This window comes from Prinia subflava, chromosome 6, assembly GCF_021018805.1.
Source record: "Prinia subflava isolate CZ2003 ecotype Zambia chromosome 6, Cam_Psub_1.2, whole genome shotgun sequence".
Taxonomy (NCBI): Eukaryota; Metazoa; Chordata; class Aves; order Passeriformes; family Cisticolidae; genus Prinia; species Prinia subflava.
In genome coordinates this window covers 31217783-31243085 of record NC_086252.1, presented here as the reverse complement: position 1 = coordinate 31243085, position 25303 = coordinate 31217783, and the positions used below count along the sequence as shown (strand labels likewise).

Below are 25303 nucleotides of genomic sequence, written 5' to 3'. Positions count from 1 at the left end.
CCCTTTGAATATTTTGCACTTGCAAATAAAGAGTAAAAGTTCTATAGAAACAGGGGTACTAATTATTTGATATGGAAAAGAGGCTGTTTTAAGAACTGAAAGAGAAGTTGGATTTGAGATTTTAAGGTTATTTTAAATTAAATATTAATAACCTGGAAATCAAGAGGGGAGGGGAAGAAAGTTTCTGTGTTAAACACAGAATAGGAAAAAAAGAGTTATTCTTGAAAGAAAATTCTTAGGATATACTTCATAACTCCTGACGTTTTTCAGCAGAAAAGAAAATCTCAGTCTCACAGAAATTCCTGTTGCATTAAGTTATTTTATTCAATTCATAAATCCTTGTAACAAAGATTTTTGCTTTGCCAATTATCCAGATATTCATTTCACAGGAGATAATGAAGTATGTGGTAAATGTTTCAGCTGATCTTATTTTAACATTTCACCATTCGTGTGACAAAATGCCATACATAAAATCTCACATCAGGTTTTTTATGGGTGTAAAAAAATGATACCTCAAAACATTATGCATGCTCATGGATGAGAGTGTAAAATCAAAACTCATAAAATGTGTTATTGGAGGTTGTGTTTCTCATAAATGGCAGCTGTGCTCTCCTCCCATAATATCCCTGCCAAAGCAAAGTGAGATAATAAAACCCATTTTTCTTTGGCTTATTTTCTTTATAAATGACATAAAAAGAAGTCGTACACTTATTACCTTATTGAAATGCTTTTTAAGATTTGATATTTGCAGAGAACTACAAAATGTCCTTCCTGTCTAATACTAACAGTGGCTGACTGAAATGAATCCACAGGCTTGTCTGTCTTTGAATGTTGGACTGGGTTATTTGCTTTTAATTCAAAATATGGATATTGTAATTATCTGAGGAAATTGTAAGGGACTGTAATACATTATTGCCTACATCTTGCTCCAAAGCGGTTTTGTAGAATTATTTAAAAAGTAGAACAAAGCTCTATAATTCTGAAGGGCACAACCCTACCAGTTAAATTTAAACCAAAGATTGTTTTTCAAAAAAAATAGTGTATAAAATAGATAGGAAAATGAGTGACAAGCATATAGAAAATCAGCTTGGAAATAGGTAAATACATCTTCCTTCTCTGACTCTGAATTGCCATTATGATCTTTGCAGAATATACATAAAAATTTCTCCATCTCTGGCTGCGTTCTGGAGAATATTTGGTGCTGTATTTTCTATTTCTGTGCTATGACATAAAATAGAAACTTGTGCTTCAACTCTCACAGGTCCTAACTCGTTTTGTCTGATGAAATTTTATTTGGTGGGAATATACTACAGAGATGGAGCTTCCACAGCATTTATAGCCCTTGAGATTGGTGTGTAGTGGCTCTGGAGAAATATTCAATTTCTGCCTCATCATGGCCAGGTGTAAGAGCCCAGTGAGCTCGTTGTGGAACCCAACAGAGCTCGTTGTTGAGAGCATCAAGTTCAGAGCAAAAACCCTTCTGTTTATACAGTGTACAAGCACCATCTTACACTCATCCCTGTGGTTTTCTGGAGGGACTTTTTCCTGGTAGCTCTTTACTTTCTCACTGTTCTCCTCTCCAGCTTTTCTGACCTGATTTTCTCCCTTTTATGGTCCCATCCTTCTTATCCTGGAGTCGAACAGGGCTGCAGAAAGCCTGAGTGCTGGGTGGGAACTGCATTAACAACTGTGACAGGGTTATTGCCTGGCTGTCTCTGCAAATGCCTTTTTTCATCTTTACTAACAAACAAACTCACTTAAACTGAGTTTAGTTTGCACTTCTAGCGAGCTGAAGCAGATGCAGATTGTCCTCAGAGAGCTGTCCAAGAGACACTTGAGATGTGCACGTGCATAAGATCAAGGATTCCTTTTGCTGCCTCAGAAATGCACCCAAAAGCCATCTCAGGACTTCTGCAGATTTAAAACTGTGTCAGAGGAGTTCCTCCTGGAGAAACCTGACAGAGCTGCTTCAGTCTAGAGGGGTAAACAGAAACAGGCACCAATCACTCCCTCCACTGCATTTTGGAATGAGTTATCTGTGAATTTTCCCTGGGTTTGTTTTGCTGTGGGGAGGGACACGTCCCACTAGACCAGGCTGCCCAAAGCCCCACCCTGCCTGCCCTTGAACACTTTCAGGGGTGGGGCAATCATGGAAATTACAATCACCGTGTAAAAAGTGATTTTGGAAGCCAAATCCCTTAATTTCAGAGGCCTGGTTTTGGTAGTGTTTCCAACTTACCCACTGCATTTCCTGAGGTGTAGCAGCACCCATAGAGCCTGGTGAATCACAGGATTTGTATTTCGTACTAGCCACCAGGTCTGAGCCTCTAATTAGACAGCAGAAATGAGGTTTCCTCTCAGCCAAACTGCTGGGCCAGTGTCTGCTTTTTAAGAAACTTAATTTCTTTCACCAAGCCCTTCAAATGTAAAATGAGCTGGATTTATAAAGCCCTCGTGACTTGCAGTTCTGGGTTGAATACCTTGTGTTACGTGGTTATTTATATAACACTGAAACAGCCCTGGGCAAGATTGTGAGGCAGCACTCCTAGAGAGCCCTCATAAAGAAGAGATGTTCATCTCATCCAGCAATTGCTGAGAACAAAAGGAAAAATAGATAAATTGTATTTAATGGAATTGCTGCCTGCTAACAATAGGAGTACAATCCCTCTCTCCTGCCTCCCTGCCCTGCTTCCTCTGTAACATCCTCAGCAGTCACCTCGGGTGGAGCAGCCCCTGCAGCACCCGGGGGATGATGCTGGCTGGAACAACCCTTGCATTTGCTGTTCCTTTCAGGAACGAGCACGCTTGGTTTATCTGAGCTGTGTGCTGGAACTGTTTGCAGAAAGCCTTAAAACTTTCCAGAGAGGCCTTCCCCACCTAAACCAACCACAATAAAGCAATCGTTAAATTTAATTTCTGCCAGCAGAGTGAGTTACCTTTTATTTTACTGCACCAGTAAAATGGATGCTAAACAAATGTTGAAAGGTCACAGATGGAACTGAGGGAAGGCTTTTTTTTAATCACTTAAAATGAATGAAATTATGAAAGTACTCTGCATACATGGACAAATGCACTGATTTTTTTTTTCCTACAGTGTTGGGAGTCACACTTCTATTTTTTCCAGCAGTGCAGCTTTATATTGTTGTTGTACAAGTATCTACATCTGTACAGCAAGTACTGACTGAGGTTTTTAATTCAGGCTGAGGCACGGGGTGCCATGGGAGGGACATAAACCCCCACTGCCATTAGACATCTGCTGTCCCTCAGCTGCTGGGTGGCCAAGACTGCTCACCAAAGGCTCTCAGTGCTCCTGCACCAAGAGCAGATCCCACCAAACAGGGATTTGGAAACTGTGCCACCAAATGGCTCTGCCTGCTCAGACACTGTCCTGCTCCCATGGTGGTGGTGGGTGGTGTTTTAAGACCACCTCCCTTAAGAATTTTGTATAACTGAGCTTCCTGCTGCCAAACCAAGCCAACCATCTATTTCCAGCAGCCCCAATGCAGCAGAGGGCTGCATGGGCTCTGCAGACAAAGCAGACAAAGCAGACAAAGCAGGAAAGGTGAAAATGATTTTGGAGCTGATTGATCTCAATAGTTGGTCAAGACCCAGCAGGGAAGAGGCAGTAAGAAGCAAAAAGATTTAAGACTTAATCAGCCTGAAGATGTCTGGCTTTGTACCATTAAAAATGCAATATTTAGTGATTCACTTTCGGGTCTGTATTGAATTAATAGCTAAACTGATAGCCTTTTTTTGATTGTCAACAATGGAAAAATCAGCAGCAAATACAAGATCTGCATGTAGGAGAAGGTAAAATTTAAAAGAGGACCTTGCTATATAAATTCGTGGCGGTTTTGACTGATGAGGGAAGAGTACAGGCAGGCACGGGCAGGAGAAAAAAAATGATGCTGAAATGATGTTGTTGAGGCACACTACAATGAAAATAGTAAAAAAAATTAGTTATGAAAAGAAACATTCACAAATGTTTTCATTATTGACTTTGGATAAGTTCTGCTGACAGATAGAAAATAATTACCTTCCCAGGAAGATCTGAGAGGATAAAAAAGAAGAAAGAATGTGTCCTTCAAGAATGTGGATCCTTAGCTGAAGAGAAAAAACAGGAAGGTGTTTACCTAAAATACCCTTTGTAAAAGTTGCTTGGATCCAAAACTATGTTAATTTCTTTTAATTTGTGTGGGAAGGAGGAGGAAAGTTAATAAAGTTTCAGCTTTCTCCACAAAGACTTAGTAATCAAAGGTCATTTGACTACATATCTTACAGTAATTAATGTGAAATGAGAACAATTAGTGAGCCTTCATTAATGAGTCTGTTATATTAGAAAGTTTCTATTTTTGTCAGGTGCTATTTAACATGCTTTAAGACAGACTTTTTTTTTTTTTTTTTTTTTAACATCAGTCTTCACAAAATTCCAGCTGGGAAAGGTTTGGAAATAGGAATTACAGCTGATTAAATTTTTCTTTTAAAGTGAGGTGTCCTGACTGACATTGCTGAAGCAGATCTCTGCTGAATTATTTTAATTTTGAGGTTCTAGGGTTCAAATTTCTAGGGTTCAAAGGCAATCAGGTACGCACATATCAACAAATCAATGTGTATTCAAATTCCACTTGTGCCTTTCATATTTTTGCTTCTCCAGCTAAATTTATGCTGGGGAAGAAAAAACATTTGAAATCCCCATTCAAGGGGAAGCTAAGCTACTCTTTGGAAATATTTATTCTAATGTTTGCAAAGGGCATTGAACTCCTCAGGTGAAAAATAAAATACAAGTGTAAATTATAATTATCACCATTCCAAGCTATTTAGTATAAACACCCAGTTAAAAGAAATTACCCATTAACTGACTGTTTTCATGTTTTTGCTGAATCTGGATATTCAGTTGCTTTTTTCCATTATTAGCAGCAAAACTGGAGTAGGCGCTCTAATGTGAGTTTTGACCCTTTCATCTTAGGTGATGAAAAATGTCTTTTTCAAAAATCAGAAAAGCTGTACTTGCATATTCATTAGTGATAATGATTTACCAAACAAAGAGCTAATTTTATTCCATCATCACCTTTTCCTTTGTATAGTCCAGATTGTGAAATTCTGCTGTTAGCTCTCTCTAGCCCTGAGTACAGGGCAGATGCAGACTCTACAGAGAGAAAAAAAAAAAGAGAAACTCCAATTTAATTCAGATTTTACTGATAATTAAGACACAGCCTGTATGTGAGGATTGGTGAGTGTCCCACAACGTTTTTAATCTTGATCACTTATGGCAAAAACTTGTGCATGAAAACTTTATTTCCATTGGTGCTGTGATATACCAAGAGTGTAACCAAGAGAATATTGACATGTTTAAGCTTCACTATTCAATAAAATGCAAGTAGTTTTGTTTTCACACAGTCAATTAAGCTTAAGTACATATTTAATTGTTTTCTTAACTCGGGGACCAAATAGCCTCAGTTCTTAATGGTAAACTGAGCAATTGCACCCCTTCAACAGCAAAAGTTGTGTGTTTGTGAACAAAAGATCAATGATCAGGAGAAAATCATTGGGGAAAACCACCCCTTTTATTGATCCAAGATTGGTGTCAGCTGTTAAAATCGAGAAATTTGAGCACAGTAAAGCATTAAGGATTTGGAACTGCCAAGGCAAGGCGAGATGTCTGCTGTGATTCAGGGATGCTGCTCCAACCAAAGATATATGTACCAACAAATCCTCCAGGAAATGTTCCAGTGAGGCCTTTACTCATCCTGCAGCAAGAATTGAGTCCAGAGAGGAGTGGAATGTCAGCAAGCAGCTGGAGGAAGGGGAGCAGTAACACTGAACAACGTGAGAAAAAAGGGAGCTCCAGGCTGAAAATACTAAGACTACACAAACTGTCCTTTGATGAAAATACTGCTTCTGTAGCCTAGAAAAACTGTGAATAAAAACAAGTCTGAGGCTGGAATCTTACTAGAAATCAACAGTCGATTACCTGTTTCTAAAACATTGTCCCACGCCCTCTATCAGTCTAAATGTCAGAAGGCATTACAAACCCATCAGAAATATATTTTTAATGTCCCAGACGCTCAAAGCACTTCCATTAGCAAGGAAATTTAATACTCAAATCATGAAAAATCTTTAAGGCCAGTTATTTGAGGTGTTAGGATACATTTTCTTTATTTTTCATTCCATTTCTTTCTATGAACTTTGCCATATAGTCTCAAATATAAAAGGAAAATGTTGAAAGTGTTTCACAGCAGCCAGATTAAGAATTCATCTGAAGTGTTTGTTCTGCAATTATCTACAAAGCTAAAACACCAAAGACGTTATTCTTTTTATTCCTAAATATACTCATTCTGATTTTTATATCAGATGAAAACTGCTATGAAACTACTTATTTTAAACTTGTGTATTTATCTTCTATCTGCAGTATTTAATTTGGATCCTTCTTTTTTTCATGTAGTGGTATTTGCTTACTTTTTTCTGATTGTTGTTAATAATATTTGTGATAGCATAACTTGCAGTGTGGGAGTGTTTTTTGCTGGGACAATAAATTTCAGCCCACAAAATTCTAGACAGTAGATTTTGCAATAGCAAACTTTATGACATGAAGATGTTTTATTGGAAAAAAAAAAAAATCTTACTTCTCTTTCTTGCCCAATTCCCTAGGTAACACAACAACTACAAAATATTTAGAGAACAGCTCTGTCAGACTGAGAGGTTTTGCTGATGCTTAGGAATAAAAACCAAAAAACAGAAGATGAACATCTGGAATAATACTCTCCAAAATATCAATACAGGTTGTTTTGCTCCATTCTTCATTGGGCCAGCTAAGACAGTAAATAATACCTTCTTCATTTTCTTTATGGCTATATGATTATCACCAATTCTTATACAAAGAGGCAAAATAGAGAAAAAATAAAGTAATCTCTTTGGACTCGGGGTACATCAACAGGCAGGGAATGAGAGCAATTTTTCTTTTTATCTTTTTTATCTTTTACCTAATAATGGGAAGTAATCACCGGCCCTAGAAAAGCCTCTTCTGTTTGGGCTCCTGAGGTTCTGATGTTTGGCCTTGAATCATCCATGACAATGACCTGAATCCTCTGATCTAATACATCTTCTACAATTTGTAGAGCCTGTTTTACTCAAGGTTGTTAAAATGTTAGATCCATAATAATTATTAATTTCATTTTTTTGGAATGAATCTTCTATAAATCCAACCATGACATTTCCAAAGCACCCCACAGCTAATCATGGCCTAGACAGCCACCTCTCAACCCTAAATTGCTTGGCAATATCATGTTGTCTGCATAAATTGTGTAAACCATAATTATTGAAAGAAAAAACCAAACAAAAAGAAGCAAATATCAAGGCTATGAACATTTCAGTTGCTGTTCATGTCTAGATCTTCACAGTGTAGAGTAGGTTCTTATGTCTACATGGATCTTCAATTAATATTTTATGATAATTATGCTTAGAATTGAAAACGTGTAATGTAAATCATAATTATGTTGTTATTGAAATACAAGTTGTGAAATGTTTCAATCTTATTCCTGAAACACTTTACTATAGATAATATCTATTCTTTGACTTGCCATACACAACAGAAAACACCTAAAACACCACAAAAAAAAACCCAAACAAACCCAAAAACCCACAAACTAACAACAAAACCAAAAACAACAAAAAAACCACCACCCCAAACCAAACAACAAAAAATCCTGATCCAAATTTATTGCAGTAACAAATTCCTCTCTAAAGAAAGCCCTTACAGGTTTGTGCCAGGAGATAACTAAATAATGTGTAATTCACAGGCAAAATGTCTTTCTCTACTTCAGTCACTTTTGAAAAATTAAACAAATAATTCTTGGCTTTTCCCATCCACAAGTTTCTTTTGCATTTTCCTGGGATGTTCCTCCAGCAGTGACATCCTTCTGAAAAACCACATGGCCTTTAAGTATTGCAATAAACCCAGTGGTCTGATAAGCAGGTGGATTGTAGCATGTCTCTCACAGCTCTTCCTGGAGACACACAGGACTAACACTGAATTCTTAAATTCCTAAATCCAGATATGATAAAATCCTTTTTACACACAGCTCAAGAAATCTTTTAGAATACAGCCCGTTTGCCTTTACTCAAATGGGAAGACTGTGATTGTCTTGCTGATTTGATCTTCAAATATTTTTTTTACTCATGACCAGACTAAATATCATTAGAAAAACATTTATTTTCATTTACCTTCCAGATTTTTTTAGATCAATAGGGCTGAGTGTTCCCTCCACCCTAATGTTTGTGTTAGGTTTTATTCCTGTAGACAATAATCACATCCTCTTCCCATTTGAATTTTCCTAATCTAAAGAAGGAGGAGGCGTTTTGGTCCCCTGTTTTCAGATTGTTTACCCCTCAGATCACATTAATATATTTATCTGTAAAATTCCCTGTGAAAACTCACCATTGTTGCAGAGGATGTACCCCCCATGTTTCTCTGTCCCTTCACCACCTGACAGGTGACACTTTCAGGGATGGTGGGGTTGAGGTTGATATCCCATAACCTGCCAGTACTGCAGATTCCCCCAGACTCCTGTTCCCAGCTCTTTATCACCCTTGTCATTCCCAGCTGCTGGATCTGTTTTAGAACAGAAGTGAGCACAGCTGAGCACCCTGTGCTTGGAGTGCCCTCGCTCCCCAGGTCTGCAGTGCCACTCCTGGGGCAGAGCCCTCAGGTGATTATTGTCACAATTGGCAGTACCTCCCCCCTTTGCACCATCAGCAAATCTCAGACTCATATTTTTGTGCTGATGAAGTAAGGGAAGGGAAAGGCAAAGTCTAACCAGGTCATCATGGAACCAATCCTTGGTAAATTCACTCTCAACACTTCCTCCCATCCGTTACTTTCCCTTAGATGCCTCATCATTTATTATTCTTTTGTTCCTTTTAATTTTAAACTAACTCCCATTTATAAATTGTGTAAAAACACATCAAATGCTCCATGAAATTCAGCTGTGGGTGAGTTACTGTATTTCTGCCAGACAGGTAGAATCATGAAGAAGATTTTGGTTCACTGGCTGTATACCTCTCTCTGTACGGTCTGCTGCTTTTCCTTGCATTTGTCTTTTACAGTCATGCTTTTAATTACTCTTTCAGGGTAATGAATCAAAGTCAGACTAATAAACCGAGGTCAGAAGTGATTTCCTGAGCCTCTTTCCTCACTCATTCCTCTTCTAAAAGGCAGGTACTTTGCTGGTTTTTGTTTTAATAGTTGTGAATCTATCACAGAAATGCAGCAGACCCATGGCCCCAGTCCTGCAGGAGGGCAGGAGCAGGAGTGTCATCCTCTGTCTGCAGCTCCAGCACTCCTCCTCCTGCCCTCACTCATCTTCTGCTTTGCCATTTGCATGAGGAAAACCTCAAAGGTACGAGGTTTTCAGTGTGAACCTATTGGAAGATCCCAATACTTTCCAAGGGTCCAGCCTTGTGGAGAAATGGCTTAATAAATAGCGAGCTTCTCTGGACATGCTGTGTAAAATAAAGGTTTTAATAACAACAAAAATAATAAACATTATAAAACAAAGAAATACAAGGCAAATACCGTGTAGAAGACACTCTTACACTGGCTAAGGCGTTCCAAAAAAACCTTCAAGTTCTTTTGTGCTCTTTCTTAACTACTGAATGACCTAGGTGGGTTATTTGGCACTTTGCCCAATGAGAGTGGCACCAGGCTTTGAGGTGCACTTCCAAAGCCCAGTCAGTGCCTCTGTGCTGGCACTGAACCAATTACAGTGAGAAGGCTTTAGAAAAGTCTAGTTTAACTTCCTTATATCTTACAAACCCTCAGCACTTCTGTATAAACCTGGATGAAATTCCACAGGCTTCAATGAGATCACTCAGGAGTCTACAGGTCAATGATGCTCGAGAGCTTTTCTGGGCAGGGGCCTGATGAAGTCACACCTTATCTTTGTGTGTCCCCATTGTCAATGTCACTGTCTCAGTCCTGCTGCTGCTCTTGAGCACCCCATGAGCTCAGGGATTCCTTTTGCCTTCAGTTTTTCAGCTGCCTTAAGCAGTCCCAGCCCACGCACTCACAAACAAGCAGGCAGAGTCAGCCCTACGACATGAAAATTAATTTTTGCATGTTAGAATAAGAAAAAATATTCCTACAGAACTATCCATTTGTCTGAGGATTTACCTTTTCCTTTATGCATTCATTGTAAGAAGATGTTTCACTGTTTTCTCAGTGATTTATATCCCTGAATCTTCTCTGATTAAACACTGGGAGATTTATTTCTTCAATGTTATATTCCACATAGAATTTTAATTGTAGAACAGTGGGAAAAGAGCTGGAGCAGAATAAAAACACATTGGCGTAATTCAATTTTTATACCCATTCCAAAATGTTTTACCTTTGGGGGCTAACTGTGTTTGGGGATCGTAAGGGGAATACAACTTACAAATTCTACTTGAGTGATCAGTAATAAAAATAAACTATCTTATTAAAAAATTTACATTAAGCAGTGAAATATTGAATGACCATTTTAGCTTGACAATAGGTGCCATGAGGCATATATATAACAGAGTGGTGACAGAGCAGCAAAAACTTATTTTAGTCAAAGAGCATTCACCATTATCTCTAGAAAATATGGTGCTTTTTGGCATACTTTTGATTTCATCTTCTTTTAAATGGAGCTTCAAAATCAATCCACGTTACCAACAGAGGTCGTTTCCAAACAGCTGTAAAAATCTGAAGAATTTAGAGGGCATGGTCATCAGGATTTGCCCATCTTGAGGTATTTACAGTACAAACTCTTTGATAAAAGAAGTATTAGTACTCCAATCTAAAATGGTGATAAAACCCTTTCCTGCTGGGTAAGGTTCTTCTCTAAAGGGTAGTGTAGACACAGGATAAACCCCATTTTGGAATGATTTACAGAGAGCTGCAAATTCCACGGCTTCTTACCTTCCTTCCACCTGGCCACGTCAGCACATTTTTCTTTCGCTGGGTGAAATAATATAAATAATTTCACTATAAATAATCCATGGTATTTTCACTACTGAAGCATTTGGAGTCCCAGGGTGTGCCTTAGGTCTCTGGGGTTCTTGGTGCTGTTCAGAGCAGAATAAAGGATGACACCACAACATTAAAAAGTGCTGTGTTTCAATCAGCTTGCCAGCTCTGCCCCCACAGCAGCCCAAAGGTTAACCCCTGGAGCTGTCAGCAAAGAAGAACCTGCTGGGCCAAGCTGTGGTGCTGAAGACATCAGGTGGATGCTCCATGGAGGACGCAACAATGCTCTCATTGCAGGACGCCCCAAATTTTCATACAGCTACATTTTTAACGAGAGAATAACTGGGTTATGCTTTTTTAAAATTCACTTTAAAAGATTCATCTCAGGATCTGCTTTTCTTTATATTTCAACTTTTTCATCTGTTAAATGAGAGAGAAAATAATTATTATTTATGTTAAGAAGCAGTGGGTGGTTCTGCTAAATAGTTTGAAAATGAGCAGTACTGTGGATTTGATTTTAGTAGCTCCAGTGCCAAGAGGCTTTAATGGAACCACTAGACAATGAACACTAAACATGGAGATCTTTACTTGTTTGATTTTTTTTCCCCTAGGTTTCTATCTGTAGAAGGAAAAAATAATTTTCTAATTTCAAGGGGATTTTTCCCATATCTTGTATCCATATCGCAATTTTCAAGTTCCTCATCAAGTTACAGACGTGGATCAAGATCTAGTCTCCATCCCAAGCATTAGCACTTGTTCCTGCCCTTTAATGTTGGGCTTTTGGCATTTTACCAGTGACTTCCCAGGTCTCATGTTTCCATCCATAATTAATGAGCAAATATTTCATACAGTGTTGTCAGTGGGTAATAGTATAATGCTGTACATCATGAGTTTAAATCAAAAATAGACAAAGACTAATCCTTGCTAGAATCTTAGGAGATTTTGCTCACGTCACACAGGCTGGGAGATACCTGAACATTATTTTTAGGGAAAAGATGAAAGTGTTTCACAGCATGTCTATCTGTGCATGAACATGAATGATTAATGTATTTTTGGTCCAGCTTCAACTGGACTTTTTTAGATAACAGCCAAGAAACCACCTCTGATCTCATAAGTCATATCTATCAATAGATCAAGAGACAGATATATATATATATATATTTGCCTTTATCATATGTCATGTCCTGAATTATAAATCAAGACTTGGCAAAAAAAGAATGTATAGAGATGCCAGATTTGTAATGTATGTCTTTCAGTATTTATTAATTCTTATTTTCATTTTTGACTGAGAATCACTTGATACATACTATCATTTCCCAAGCTTTCCTCTTTATTGAAAAACTGTCCATGCTACCTGAGATGTATTATAGAAAGAATGTCAACTCCTCGTTAATCTGTGTAAAGTAGGCTCTTATTAAGGGATTGATTTAAAAAAAAAATCTTTGCTTTCTAATATAAGAAAAAAAAAATTGAAGTTGACTAGACATTTGAAATGAGGAAAAAAAGTCAGGACAAAGGGTGAGTAATTCTTCCTAAACAATGATTTCTCCCAGTGTCTTAACTGAGCATGAAAGACCTCATGTTTCTGGAGAGAAGGAAGAGTAAAATTGCACAGCAAACTTAAAATTGATATATTAAGGAATCTAATTAATCATCCTTTCTGGAAATTTGCATGGAATTCTGTATTTCTTTCTCCACAGAGTACTGTCCAAGGATATCCAAATCTGTCTTCCCTTTCCCTTATGCTATAATTTCTGATGAATGAACCACATTATCTCAACAAAATAATTCTGCTTCATTGCCATGCACTGTAGACTGCCTTTAATACCTAGGTTATGGTTCTAGTCTAATATCCAGAAAAAACCTGCCTGTTTTGAGAAGGTTTCAGAATTTGAAGTCTTGTAACCAAGTCAAACTGCAAATTATTTGCTGGTGAATGACACATCTGAATACTGCTTATCGCTGCCCAAACTCTTGCACACAATTTTACATCCTGCTTCACGTTGGCATTGGAAAAACACTGAATCAGAACTACTTTGAATATGTAATCTGAGTAGTTTTTATGTCAGCCTGAAACATTGCCTGTCACATCCTTCACGAAGCTGCTGCTTTTGTGGAATACTTGTGCTTGCATCAGAGTAATCCACTGCAAACCAGTAATAAAAGACAAGTAAATGTGGAAATTACACTGCCTGAGGAAAACCTGCCACTCAGTGCAGTGAGAACCAGCTCAGGCAAGAGGAATTTGATTCTGTTCCTCTCCATGGGCTTGGCCACATGACAGGAGAAAGTGGATTATCTGCATGTAAGAAGGTCCAGGACAACTGTGTGGCTCACGTCGCACAGATGAAAGAACTTCCTGCACTTCTGAGTGCTGAAAACTGAGCCCTGACCATTTAAATGCTGCAAGGCTGCTGGCTTGCTGCTGGGGCCTTGGGAGACTGAAAACTGATCTGATTCCTGTTAATATCATTCATGTTCACTGCACCACAGTCTCAAATGGGAATTAATCACTTCTTTTATGAATGTGTGTCAGGCACTGGAATAAACCTGGTGTGAGGCAGCTGACAGCTTGATGAGAGTACCCCAAACAGGGCTGTGGACACACCCAGCCTGAGCTGCTGGGAGTTTTTAATCAGGGGCATCTGAATTTAATTCTTGAGAAAATTATATTGGATCATTCCCCAGTGCCACTGATTGGTTTAAGAACCAAAGGCATGAATTACTGGTATTTTCTTCCAGGGCTTTTTGTGAGATCAGACTTGGGCTCTGCCTATCTTGCTGTCTGTCTGCCTGTCTCCATCTATCTGTCTACCTGTATCATCTCTTTAGCCTTTTTCATAAAGCAACAAGGTTGACATTTCTTGGACATCTTTGGACAAATGCAAGCAATAATTCAGGAGCAATAATTCATTACTTCATTTTTCAAGTAAGAGGTTGCTCCCAGAGATGATTATATGAGGCAAAACCCAGCCAGAAGCAATTTGTGAAGTAAACACTCTTCTCACAGAAGAGACTATCTCATCCTCGTTGTGGTCCTTGAATTCCAAATGTAAATCCACTGGGATTACATAATTTCATAGCTCAGAAATTAATGTGCCACATTTCATTAGGGTCTCTGGCTGCTTCACTGCAGAACGTTTTCTCCTCCTCATTCCATCTGTGACTTGCGGCTGGAAACCCAAAATGGACCAGTCTGGGACTCTGCTTCAGCACCATCTCATCTGACAAACTGCTTAATAAATGCCCTGAAGAAGGGGTGTGCAGCCTGCTCCTGAATAGCCTTGCACCAGATACCAACAGAACTGTATCCATCTGCCTGATTATAAGAGATTGTAATGATTTTCTTGTCATGCAGCTTCCCCTTCACTGAGCTGAACACTGCTGCTCGCACATTGTTGAATCATTCTTGTGTCAGTAGCCAAAGATGTTGAATTTTCTGGCCTGGAATATCACAAAGTGCAGACACTGCATGATGTCAGTGGGTTTCAAAAATTACATGGAATGAGCCATCATTCTCATTGGCTATCAAGAGAAAGAAAGATTCGCTATTATTTTTAATATATTTTTAAAGATTATCCATGGTAAGTTATTCAGGCTTTTATAATGCTCACTTATCATAAAATATGCACATTAAAGACCCTGTAAGTGCTTTTGGTCAGTATGTCATTTCAGAAAAGGATTTCCTGAGCTTCTGCCAACTGATTTCACTGCAGCCACACTGAAATAGTCAAGTGTTTTCACTGGAAACCTTTTCTCTGGCATTTTATCATTGCTTCTGCTTTGATGTGTCAGCTTCAATATGGTGATACCTCAGAATTCAGACCAAGGCTCTACATCACTCATGTCAGCATTTCTGTCAATCACGGGGCTTCTCCCAGGCTGGTGAAGATTTAATAATGTTTGCAACATACTTCAGACTCCACAGAACAGAAGCTATTGTCTTTAAAAAATTCCCTATCATAAAGCTGAACTATCTGAAAAATCCCCTGGCATTGGTTTTCTTCTGGCAACAACCCACTAATGAAAGATATACCTGTGTTATCCACCTCTATTTAAAATTAAAACCCACTCTTTTTGCTGTAATATGGGTAATTATATTATCTGTATAGTCCATTATATGGAAACAGCTTTTTCAACAGAACTGTCTCTTCCGAAGTGATACTTTCTGAGAACTAATATTATTCCTTTTATTTCCTCCTTTATATTTTCTTTTCTTGCATTAATATAATTTTGGTTGAATTCAGATGTTGAAAAATCCAACTAATTCATCCTTACCCATCCCCCTGGATCATTTATTTCTGTCACATGCCCAGGGATCTTTTCCAATTCATGGGATGATGCTCCTTGTTACATTGCCATCAAGCTAGAGAATCTTGTCTGAAAAAGATGTGATAAAATAATGACATTTTAGTAATCTGGAATGAGAAGAGAAGGCATATTTGATTTTTCTGTCTATGAATCAAAGTGATTGATCCTCCTTCCCTAACAACTCCTGCTTCCTGGAGGGAGCTAATGAGGGCTTCCCTTCCCTTCCCTTCCCTTCCCTTCCCTTCCCTTCCCTTCCCTTCCCTTCCCTTCCCTTCCCTTCCCTTCCCTTCCCTTCCCTTCCCTTCCCTTCCCTTCCCTTCCCTTCCCTTCCCTTCCCTTCCCTTCCCTTCCCTTCCCTTCCCTTCCCTTCCCTTCCCTTCCCTTCCCTTCCCTTCCCTTCCCTTCCCTTCCCTTCCCTTCCCTTCCCTTCCCTTCCCTTCCCTTCCCTTCCCTTCCCTTCCCTTCCCTTCCCTCTCTCCATTGTTTTCTCTGGACTCACTCCTCCACTGTGAAGATGTTATTTTTACTTGACATACCCTTTATAAATATTCCCTAAGGACTCTCAACTAAAATTGTCTGGTAGTTCAGCTTTTCCCTGTTGTAATATTTAACCTTCTTACTTGCCTAACCTGGTTATTTTCAGCTTATTGGACAAGTTTTTTGGGTAAGTCTTCTTGTGCCCTTTTTCTTTTTTTTTTCTCCTATAGAGTCTTGTTGCAGTCTTCATAAAAAATTACAGACGTAAATCCTTCCCAGTTAAGCCAAATTTCATTATAGAGCTCTTATTTAGCTTTTATTAGCTTTGTTTACAAAAATGTGGTCTGCCCTGAAAATTTCCCAGATATTTTAAAGCCCATTCTGAGAAAAATATTGAAATGGTTCTCCATTTTGAATAAGTGTCTAAATTTAAATTGTGCAACTGCAATTCTGCTTTTAAAAATGGTGTTATTTTTGCACAGAAAGTGAATAATGGTAATTGAAAATGAGAAATTATTGAATAAGATTGGATGTTATCTTTTACATGAAGGACAGGCAAGCCATTTGTCAGTTTGAATTGCTGTAAAGGTACCTGCTTGGCAAAGTTAACCTACTAAATTTTTTGTCCCTCTTCAAAGCCCTCACCCTGAGACTTCACACCTGTGAGTGGTTGGTGGACAGCAGCACTTTGAACTCCTGTTTTCATGCTAGATTGAACTCCCTGCACCTGGACATTTTGTTTTATTTATTTATTTATTTATTATTTTATTTTATTATTTTTATGTATTATTTTTATTTTATTTTATTTTATTTTATTTTATTTTATTTTATTTTATTTTATTTTATTTTATTTTATTTTATTTTATTTTATTTTATTTTATTTTATTTTATTTTATTTTATTTTATTTTATTTTATTTTATTTTTAAATCTGGAATTTCCCCTAACTGGTGTTTGTAGGTTTAGTGGTTTTCTTTATGTTTGACCAAACTTCCAGGTATAAAATGGATGTGTTTCAGTTTGCAGACCCTAAGACAAGTAATGTGCTAAAGGTGCTGAGCAAATTTTTGCTATTTTCTAGAGGAATGAATGCAATGTTTTATTTGTGTGCAGGCATTCAAAAGTTTGGTTATTCTTGGCCCAGAATTTTTAAAAATATGCCGCTTTAGAAATATAAATACTAAACTTCCACAGTACAGCTATTTTCAGCCCTGGTGTTCCACAGTGCAGGTGCCTTTTAAAGCACAGCTGCGGCTCTTGTATTAACTCCCCTCTCTTCCCCAGACCATGGCCCTTGCATGGAGGGGAGAATTTGCTGAAAGATGGGCAAGGTGAGTCCGAGCATGGAGATTTTCCCAGGATCAGACAGCCCTGAGCAGGGATGGACACTCTGCACTCTGACTCAAACACGCAGGGGCAGAGGGTACAGGAGGGCAGCTCTGCTGAGTGCAACGGGAGGATGACAAAATATTTCTGTTCAGAACAAGACTTCTGGCCATGTGTGAACCTGTGTATGTGCTTGTAAAGCCTGACTTTCCTTATAAAAATAAAGAGAAAATCTCCAGCTCCTGTAGAGTTGTTAGGACTTGTAAAAAAACACATTTGAAATCTATGGGAAAAAACCCAATTTCATTGTGTTCTATTTCTTGAGATAATGCAATGTAATAACACTAGAAATGCAGGTTTCATTTTGATATATCTTTCTTAAAAATGTGCCCATCGCCCTAAACAGCAATATTTGCATTAAATGATGCATAGTTCAGACTGTTATGTTTAACAGGATATCATGAGACACTGTACCAGAAGGTAAAATACAGTAAAATAATATTGGTTTTTTAACAAATCAGTTTAAGCAGAACTTGTAGAAACGTAAATTGCCAACATTATATTTATCCAATATACTTCCATTAGCAAGAAAAATATAGATACATTTGACATGGAACACTAAAATTTCTGTGAGGAAAATCTTATCCCATCAGATAAAAGTAAAATATTATCAATATTATTATTATTACTGCTCCTGTTGTCAGTCATTGCTATGTGACATTGGAGAAGGATGGTGAATAAAATGCAGACTACAATCTAGAGATTGGACAAATAAGCTAATACCAAAAAGAAAAAAAAAAAAAAAAAAAAGAAAAAAAGAAAAAAAAGAAAAAAAGAGAGAGAGAGAAAGAGTAAAAACTAAGAATTCATTTTCTTTGGGTAGCAATTATATTTTTTATGGAAAAATTCTTTTGACAGAAATATTTTCAACAGCTGAGCAAGAAAAAGGACATGAATGTCCATAGTCTGGTCATGTCTTTTGAATTCATTGCATTTTCAGGATTGGATTTCAAGTTAGATAAAATGGAAAGAAGAGAATTTTCACGATGTTATCTACTTTGTCCTTCATACTTAGTCTCCAGTCCCTCTTCCATCCACAATGGATGGGTACCACATCTTTATTCCCATGAGAAGGAGTGTCTGGATCTTCCTGTGGTGGGCAACTCTGCTTTTATTTCTAAGCAGAGAAATGAAGACTGTCTTGGAGTTACTGGGGCCTGCTGAAAGCAGAATATCTGAAATGGCCCAGCAGAGCACAGCAGTGCCCATGAAATGCAGACAGGCTCTTGAAATTGCAGCAGTAAATGGACTCCTCTAATTTCCACTGTCCAAGTTTGCTACTCTTATGCTGAGCAGTGCCACTTTCTGTGAATAGTCATGCTGAATTCAAGCAGGAAGTTCTGCGGAAAAATATGACAGGAAAACTGATGAGAAATTTAATAGAGAGTTGTGACTGCCATACAGTAAAGCAGAATGGATTAGACCTGGAAATATCTGTACCTGTGTAAAAAGCTATCCTCAGGAAGTGCTTACAATGGTAACTAAAAACTACACCACATACAACTCCAAAAAGGGTAAGAAAAACTGTTTTTGTGAGGTTTTTACAGTTTGAGTGAATAAAGACAAAAATAATGGAGAGCTGCTTTAGCTGTTGGAGAGTTTGACAATATCAGGGAGCCTGTTTGAGGGACAGGTCCTGGGAGCCCTCTCAGCAAGAGAAGGAATTACTGTCAGCTCTTGGAGCTCCAATATTTTACCTGTATTTCTACCTGGAGAACAAAAGAGTCAGCCAGACTCCTGTGGAAGAATCCTTAATGGAGAAAGGAAACAGAGTGATTTTCAAACCCCAGCCTAATTTGCAGAGGTGGAAGAGAAAACAGAGACAGAAACCTTACCCTGTACTTCAGACTTTTAAATTGAGCAGACTTGACCTACCACTGCTAGGCAGGAATAAATAAAGCCACCCATGAGATTAGCCTCCGAGACATTTTTGTGACCTTACCTGATCTTTTCCTGAAAAGCAGCAAATCCTCCACTCCTGAACAAGTCTCTTTTCCATAGCAGAACAGATGGAAATATCACCTCTAGCTGTAATATTTAAGGAAGGGTTTTGTCTCCATTTCCAGTAATATGGTAATGCTTTGACATCTTTTCTCATAAAGAATAACTGTTAAGGAAAAATATTTAATCATTTTTAGTAATTGACAAGTTCATTATTTGAATTTTCCATGGCAAAGGAAATTTTCCTGACCTATTTTGCTCCTGCATTTGTGTGTACCCACAAAGCCCACTGGGCAATAGTGAAGATTTTCCAAGCCCAAATGTCCTTCAAAACATCTTCAGAAAGTACAGAGAGTGGAATAAAGGGAAAATAAGTATGGAGAAAGTGGACTGATGAGAAATAGATACTTTGCCATTAGCTTTGGATTTACTTTCACTGTTAATAACATACCTCAAGATACTGAGCTGGTCCAGATGTCATGGTTTTAAGGCAGCCCAGAAAATGTAATATACAGTTCTTCTGTACAACCAAAGCACCCTGTTCAACAATTTCCAAAGTGTGTAGTCCTGTCAGAACTTCTGGGGAACTATCAGGAGGGCAGTGAGGTGAAGGAACAGAATCCTCCTGGCTACTGAGATTCAGAACAAGAAGTAAAAGCATCTCTTAGCTCACAGGGATTACAAATATACATGCATATAGATCCTTATAACTGCAGGTATGAGAGCAAAAACAAAATATTTATGGGTCCAGAGGGCTGTAACTTTTTAAAGATTATTATCTCCTTGGAAAGGTATCTTTGGTGACTGGAACAGCTGCTTTGGCCCTCGGAAGGGCTGTGCTGTGCTTAGTGCTAAATAACACTTGAATGACCTGCAGGAGGTAAAATCAATTTCCTGGCTCCCTTCTGCCACTGTCCCCCTCTCCTCCTCCAGAGTCAAACACCCTCCCTTGCAGAGGAAGGAGAGGAATCTCCCAGGTTCTGCTGTCTTTGTGAGCCCCCCTGCAGCTCAGCACAAAGCACCGATTCCTGTGCTGGAGAAGAGCAGGAAACGGCATGCAAGGAGCTGATTTTAGGACTTCTCCTTGCTTCCAGTGACCCTAAAATTTTGTATTTCACTTTCTTTAATCCTTTTAAATGCTCTCCTCCCCCTCACGCTGTGGATCTGGGCAGCCCCAGGAGCTGGCTGGGTTTGGTCCATCCCACAGCCAGGTGTGGAAGGATTTTGTTAAATGTACGGGGGAATTGGTGAGAGCAACATCCAGAGCCCCGAGAAATGAACAAAACAGCCAGCACGACATGGAGAAACAGCACTTTTCCTTTGTGATTTTGTAAAATTATCTTTTTAACAGGCCTGCCTGGCAGGAGCAGTGGGCATGAGCAATTCAGATGAGGATTTGAGTTCTGAGAAGACAGAGTATCTTTAACATTCATCAGTCTCCTGACTGCACCGAGGATTTTTCCTTATGCATAGAAAAGGCAACGTCATTTATCCTTGACTGAGAGCCACAGATACATTTTAACAATGGAATTAGTTATTCACTGCATTACAATGACCAGCTTTCTGTAATTTGACATTAATATGCTTCTACCTGAACAGCGCAAAATGTGAATTAAATTGCCACAGGGAAAAATGATGAACCTATTCTTTGATTTAATCTAAAAGCAGACAGTTATGGTCTCTCTCCTCATAATAACATTCACCTCTCTCTTCCCAAAAAATTTTACTTTAACTTGTCTAAGTTTTCTTTTTAATGCATGAAAAAGGGAAGTGTTCAATGTAACTTTCCTTTTACCACTTTTTAATTTATAAAATATAAATATTTTAATAACCACTATAAAAATATATTATATATAATTATATATCTGAATAATTCTTTCTATATAATTATTAAGATTGGAAAATACCTCCAAGATCATTGAGTCCAACAATTAACCTAACACTACCAAACCCATGTCCATAAGCACCACAGTTTATGTTTCTTGAACGCTTCCAGGGATGCTGGTTCCACCACTTCTCTTCAACACTATATTAAATTTATAATTATGGTAAAACATAATTTCATCATTTGGAATTAAAAGTGGGAACAATATTTACAACCTTTTTTTAATCAAGTCTTTCCCTGCTGTCCCCATGCCCACAATGAAAGGGTTAAGGCAACACTGAGGATTCAGCTGAGGCTCACAACAAAAACCCACAAAACCCAACAATAGGGAGATCATGCTGAAAAGTGATTTTTAAACATTTTCCCTAGTTCAGAGCATATCTCTGGCACATGTCTAACTTTGTACCTCTACAGAGCAGTTCTTCCAATAATACACCCCCTTTTTCACAGTCTGACAAAACACAGATAAACTTTGCTCCCTCTCCCAGCTGATCTCTGTCCCTGTGCAAGGCAACAGTCAAAGGCATTTAAAAAGGAAAGCATTCTTACATCTGTGGCTCCACCAGCTGTCTGCCTCCTCTCTGAAACCAAGGAAAGAGAATATTTCATGGCAAACTGTAAAATGCAAATGTCCAAAATACATAAATATGTTCTTTGAATAAGGCAACATATACTGATGATGTTTTATGCATAATGTTTTTCCTCTCTCTCAAACTGTTATTTGTTAGACATTTGTAAAGATCTGAGGCATTAGACTCCTTTTTATGTGATATTTTTATGTGCATTGCTAAGTGGTCTGGCTGGAAAACAAGATTATGTGATCTGCGTTGCATTTTTGGTACTATACTTACAGACATAAATTCATCTTATTTGTGATAACAGCAAGGCTTTTGAGTAACACATCCTAAGATATAAAATAGCCAACCTTTCCCTATCAGCTGCCATCAAACCATTCCCCTCCCACATCTGCTGGGGCTCCTGAGGTCATTGATAAGCCTTGACACAGACTGGGTTACAGGTGCTCTTCACAAACATGAGTGCTCTCTCTAGAAATTATTTCTTCTGTTCCATATTCTGCTTAGCAGGACATAGATTATTTTAACCCCCTTCTCTGAGTTTTCTGTCCTGCAGTGAGGAAAATATTTTACTGGTGATGGACAACATCACATATGAATAAATCCACCGATACATTTTTTTTAAAAATTCTTATTTCTTGCTTTTTATCTGCTTCTTTCGGAATGCAGCACACAGAGTGGGCATGGTAAATAAGTCCCTTTTATCAGTGAACATTTCCCCATATTAAATCTCTCATTCATTCCAGAGTCTACAGGCAGCTTAAAATATGCCTCGTGTCTGTGCTGTCAGAGCCTGGAGACACATTGCAAGGCTGGGAGGAGATTGACTCTCTGATAGTTCTGTTGGTGATAATGGCACGCCAGGAGTGTCACTCATGCTCCCCACATCTGCTCCAGCTAGGAGAGGGAGACAGCCTCATCATTTTTATGGCTGGCATTGAGTATGTGGAGCAGAAGCCCAGCTGATAAGCAAAAGTGATGGTGTCACTCTCCTTCTCTCTGTATGTATTCATAAGGTATTATTCTAAATATCCTGTTCTATAAAACCACTGCAGACAATTCTGTATCTGTTAATATTTTCTCAGACAAGCATGGAGAGGCCTCCACTTTCAGCTGAACCAGACCACCACACTCTGCAGTGTTTCATCTCCACTGTGGCCCTCTTCATACCTTGGCCTATTTCCTTACCTAAAATTTAAATATCCTTCTAAAAACAACTGACTTTCTCTGACTTTCTCTGACTTTCTCTCCAGATGTGTGTTACTAGCCATTCAACCAAATACAGGATAAAAAGGCATAAGTCTCTCTCCTTTGGGCACTTGCTCTAAATCTTTTACATCTTCCCCTAGCAGCAGATTGCATAAACTACACAATTATTTTTCTGTGCATCTATTAATTGAATTTTTAAAATCTGCCAGCAAACAACTAACCCCAGTAAATCACCAGGGCTCCACTGATTTCAACAGAGGTTTGATCACATCTTGCATCTGAAGGGTGTTTATCTTGGTGGTGATCCCTCACACAAAACCTCAGCAATTAACTCACACAGGAATTTCTCAACTTCTTAACTTTCATTGCAAATGGAACATGGCAAACTTTACCTTCTATGAGGTCCTCCTGTGGATCTGGATTTAGAATCTATTTATCTGGATTCTAGTGAACAGATTGATTAGAAACCATTTAATCTGTCCCAAAATTATTCTGAGCCACAACACTATAGCAATTTCACATTCCCAATACTGATTTTTATGATGTGTCTTTTACCAAGGCAGTCACTAGGAGATCTTTAACCATTTTTAAATTGTATTCAGGTTTAAATTTGGCTTTGTCATAAACTACAGGCTTCACAAATTCACTAGGATCCTTTGAAGACAATAAGTATCAGCTCTGTGAATCCATTCTTTTAACTGGAGCATCTCTTGAGTACACACTCAAGAAATCCTTGGGATATTGATATCTTTACATAAGCCTTTTTTTGTCCAATATTTCTGATTTCCTGACTGGTTTTCCTTTAAATTTATGAAATACCTCTAAGTTTCAGTGCAGGGCTTCTTACTGATGTCATTATTTCAGACAAATAGTTTTGATGCCAGCCAGAGCACAGAGTTTCTTTGAGCCTGTCCATGTGATTTTCTGTGCCTGGTTGGAGGCAGCATTTGGGGATGTTCTCACAGTATCTTGCTTGAGAACTCTTTGGTAAACACAGACAGTTTTGTCCAATTTAGAGAGGGACTTTCCCTTCAACAGACACTGGACAGGGGACTTGCATGGTTCACAGCTACTTGGAAAAAATAAGTATGTAAATCTGAGGAATTCCTGGGGAATCTTTGTTGTGAAGATATTTCTTTTCCGTTAATGATGGTAGAAGAAATAATTTTTGAAAAGCACTATTTAGTGCATGAATGAATTAATTAATTAATTTTATTAATTTCCTAGGGTTTTTTTAGTTATAAAAAAGAATCCAAGAAAAGACAGAATTAGACATAATCACTATTACGCAGGAATAAATGGTGATCTGCCCCAAAATTTGTCAGTTGTAGCTAAATACAAGATTTGAAATTTCTTTGAATCATTTTTCAAGGCTTTTCAGGATGTAAATCTAGACTGAAATATCATGAAATACCTCAGGTGTCCAAATATAAAGTGAAAAATAGGCTGTGTTTGTTTAAGACTGACTGAAATAGAAATGGAAATTGAAGTAAACCGTGGCTCCTAAGTGATGAAGAGATGATTGCACATGTCTGCTTCTTCTGTAGAGTTGGTATTGAGTTAAAAAAGGCAGCCAGGCACTCATGGTTTAATCAGAACTCCCTCTCCTGCCTGGAAGAGTTAGCCAGCACAATCAACTCAGACACCCAGAATGAGATAAATAATGCAAGCAGGTACTCCAATACATTTTAAACAGCTGGGGAAAATGTGTTTATTTCTTCAGATTATTTCAAACACAGATCCAAGCTGCAAAATCTCTTCTTCTACCTTTCCTTTAGGAGCATGAGTTCCCTCATGACCTGCTGCCTAAAAATTATTCCTTCTTGAAAGATTCCCTGATGGATTCACTGTTAAAATCTTACAAACTCTCACAGACTTACAAAATTGTGGACTGGCTTTTCCAGAAATGTCCTAGCCCCTTGACCTGCCTTGCCACCAGCCCAGCATGGGCAGTGCTGGAAGAAAAATCCTTTAATCCTTTGCCAGAAGCACTCTTTTGTATATGGAAGGAGGAACTGTGGCATCTCAAATGCAGTAAGGATGGAAAAAAGGTCTCCACTGTAACTTTCTTGGGTTTCATCCTAGGAGATGTCAAATGAACACGGCAACTTTGCTTTCCCTGACCCTGACTCTGACCCTAATATCAGAAAGGACCATCTCTGAGGCTGAGCAGATTAAAAATTAAACCAAGATGAGGCTGAAAGGAGGTTTATCTAGAACATATAAAAACTGTAAATTGTCAAGAATGTTAGAGGGTTTTTGTCAGCAAGAGATAAAATGGACATGATACAGGTTTTAGTAAACATCTATTTCTCTTTAGCATATTAACAGGACCTTTGAAACCTGTAAAAGCATTGATTTCACAGAAGAACCCACATTCTTCTGTAAATGGCCAATCATTAGCCACAGGACTCTTTGTTTCTTTTTTTCCTTGAGTTTTTCTGTGATTTTACAGGTAACTGTTACTTATCAGGTGTATTGATGAATTTGGGAAATGCAGGGATCAATGACACAGAGATTCTCTCAAACTCCAGGGT

General features: G+C 38.3%; 2 long non-coding RNA genes across 6 annotated transcripts in view; both read right to left on the bottom strand.

The window, feature by feature from the left end:
• Positions 1–9578: 9578 nt before the first annotated feature.
• On the bottom strand, positions 9579–11643 carry LOC134551856 (uncharacterized). Its single transcript, XR_010080711.1, has 3 exons — positions 10937–11643; positions 10169–10319; positions 9579–10087 (listed from the first exon to the last, which is right to left on the bottom strand). It is a non-coding gene; the product is annotated as an uncharacterized LOC134551856 (long non-coding RNA).
• A 62-nt stretch (positions 11644–11705) lies between these two features.
• Positions 11706–25303, bottom strand: part of LOC134552346 (uncharacterized) — a 44041-nt gene continuing 30443 nt past the window's right edge. Inside the window, exons 6-10 of one of the 5 annotated variants that reach the window (XR_010080834.1) lie at positions 21532–21597; positions 19549–19729; positions 19099–19263; positions 15263–15364; positions 11706–14509 (exon numbers count right to left, since the gene is read on the bottom strand). This is a non-coding gene — a long non-coding RNA (uncharacterized LOC134552346). Of the gene's footprint in view, positions 14510–15262; positions 15365–16598; positions 19264–19548; positions 19730–21531; positions 21598–25303 lie in introns of those variants that run through there. The other 4 variants (XR_010080837.1, XR_010080835.1, XR_010080833.1 and 1 more) reach the window with 4 other exon arrangements.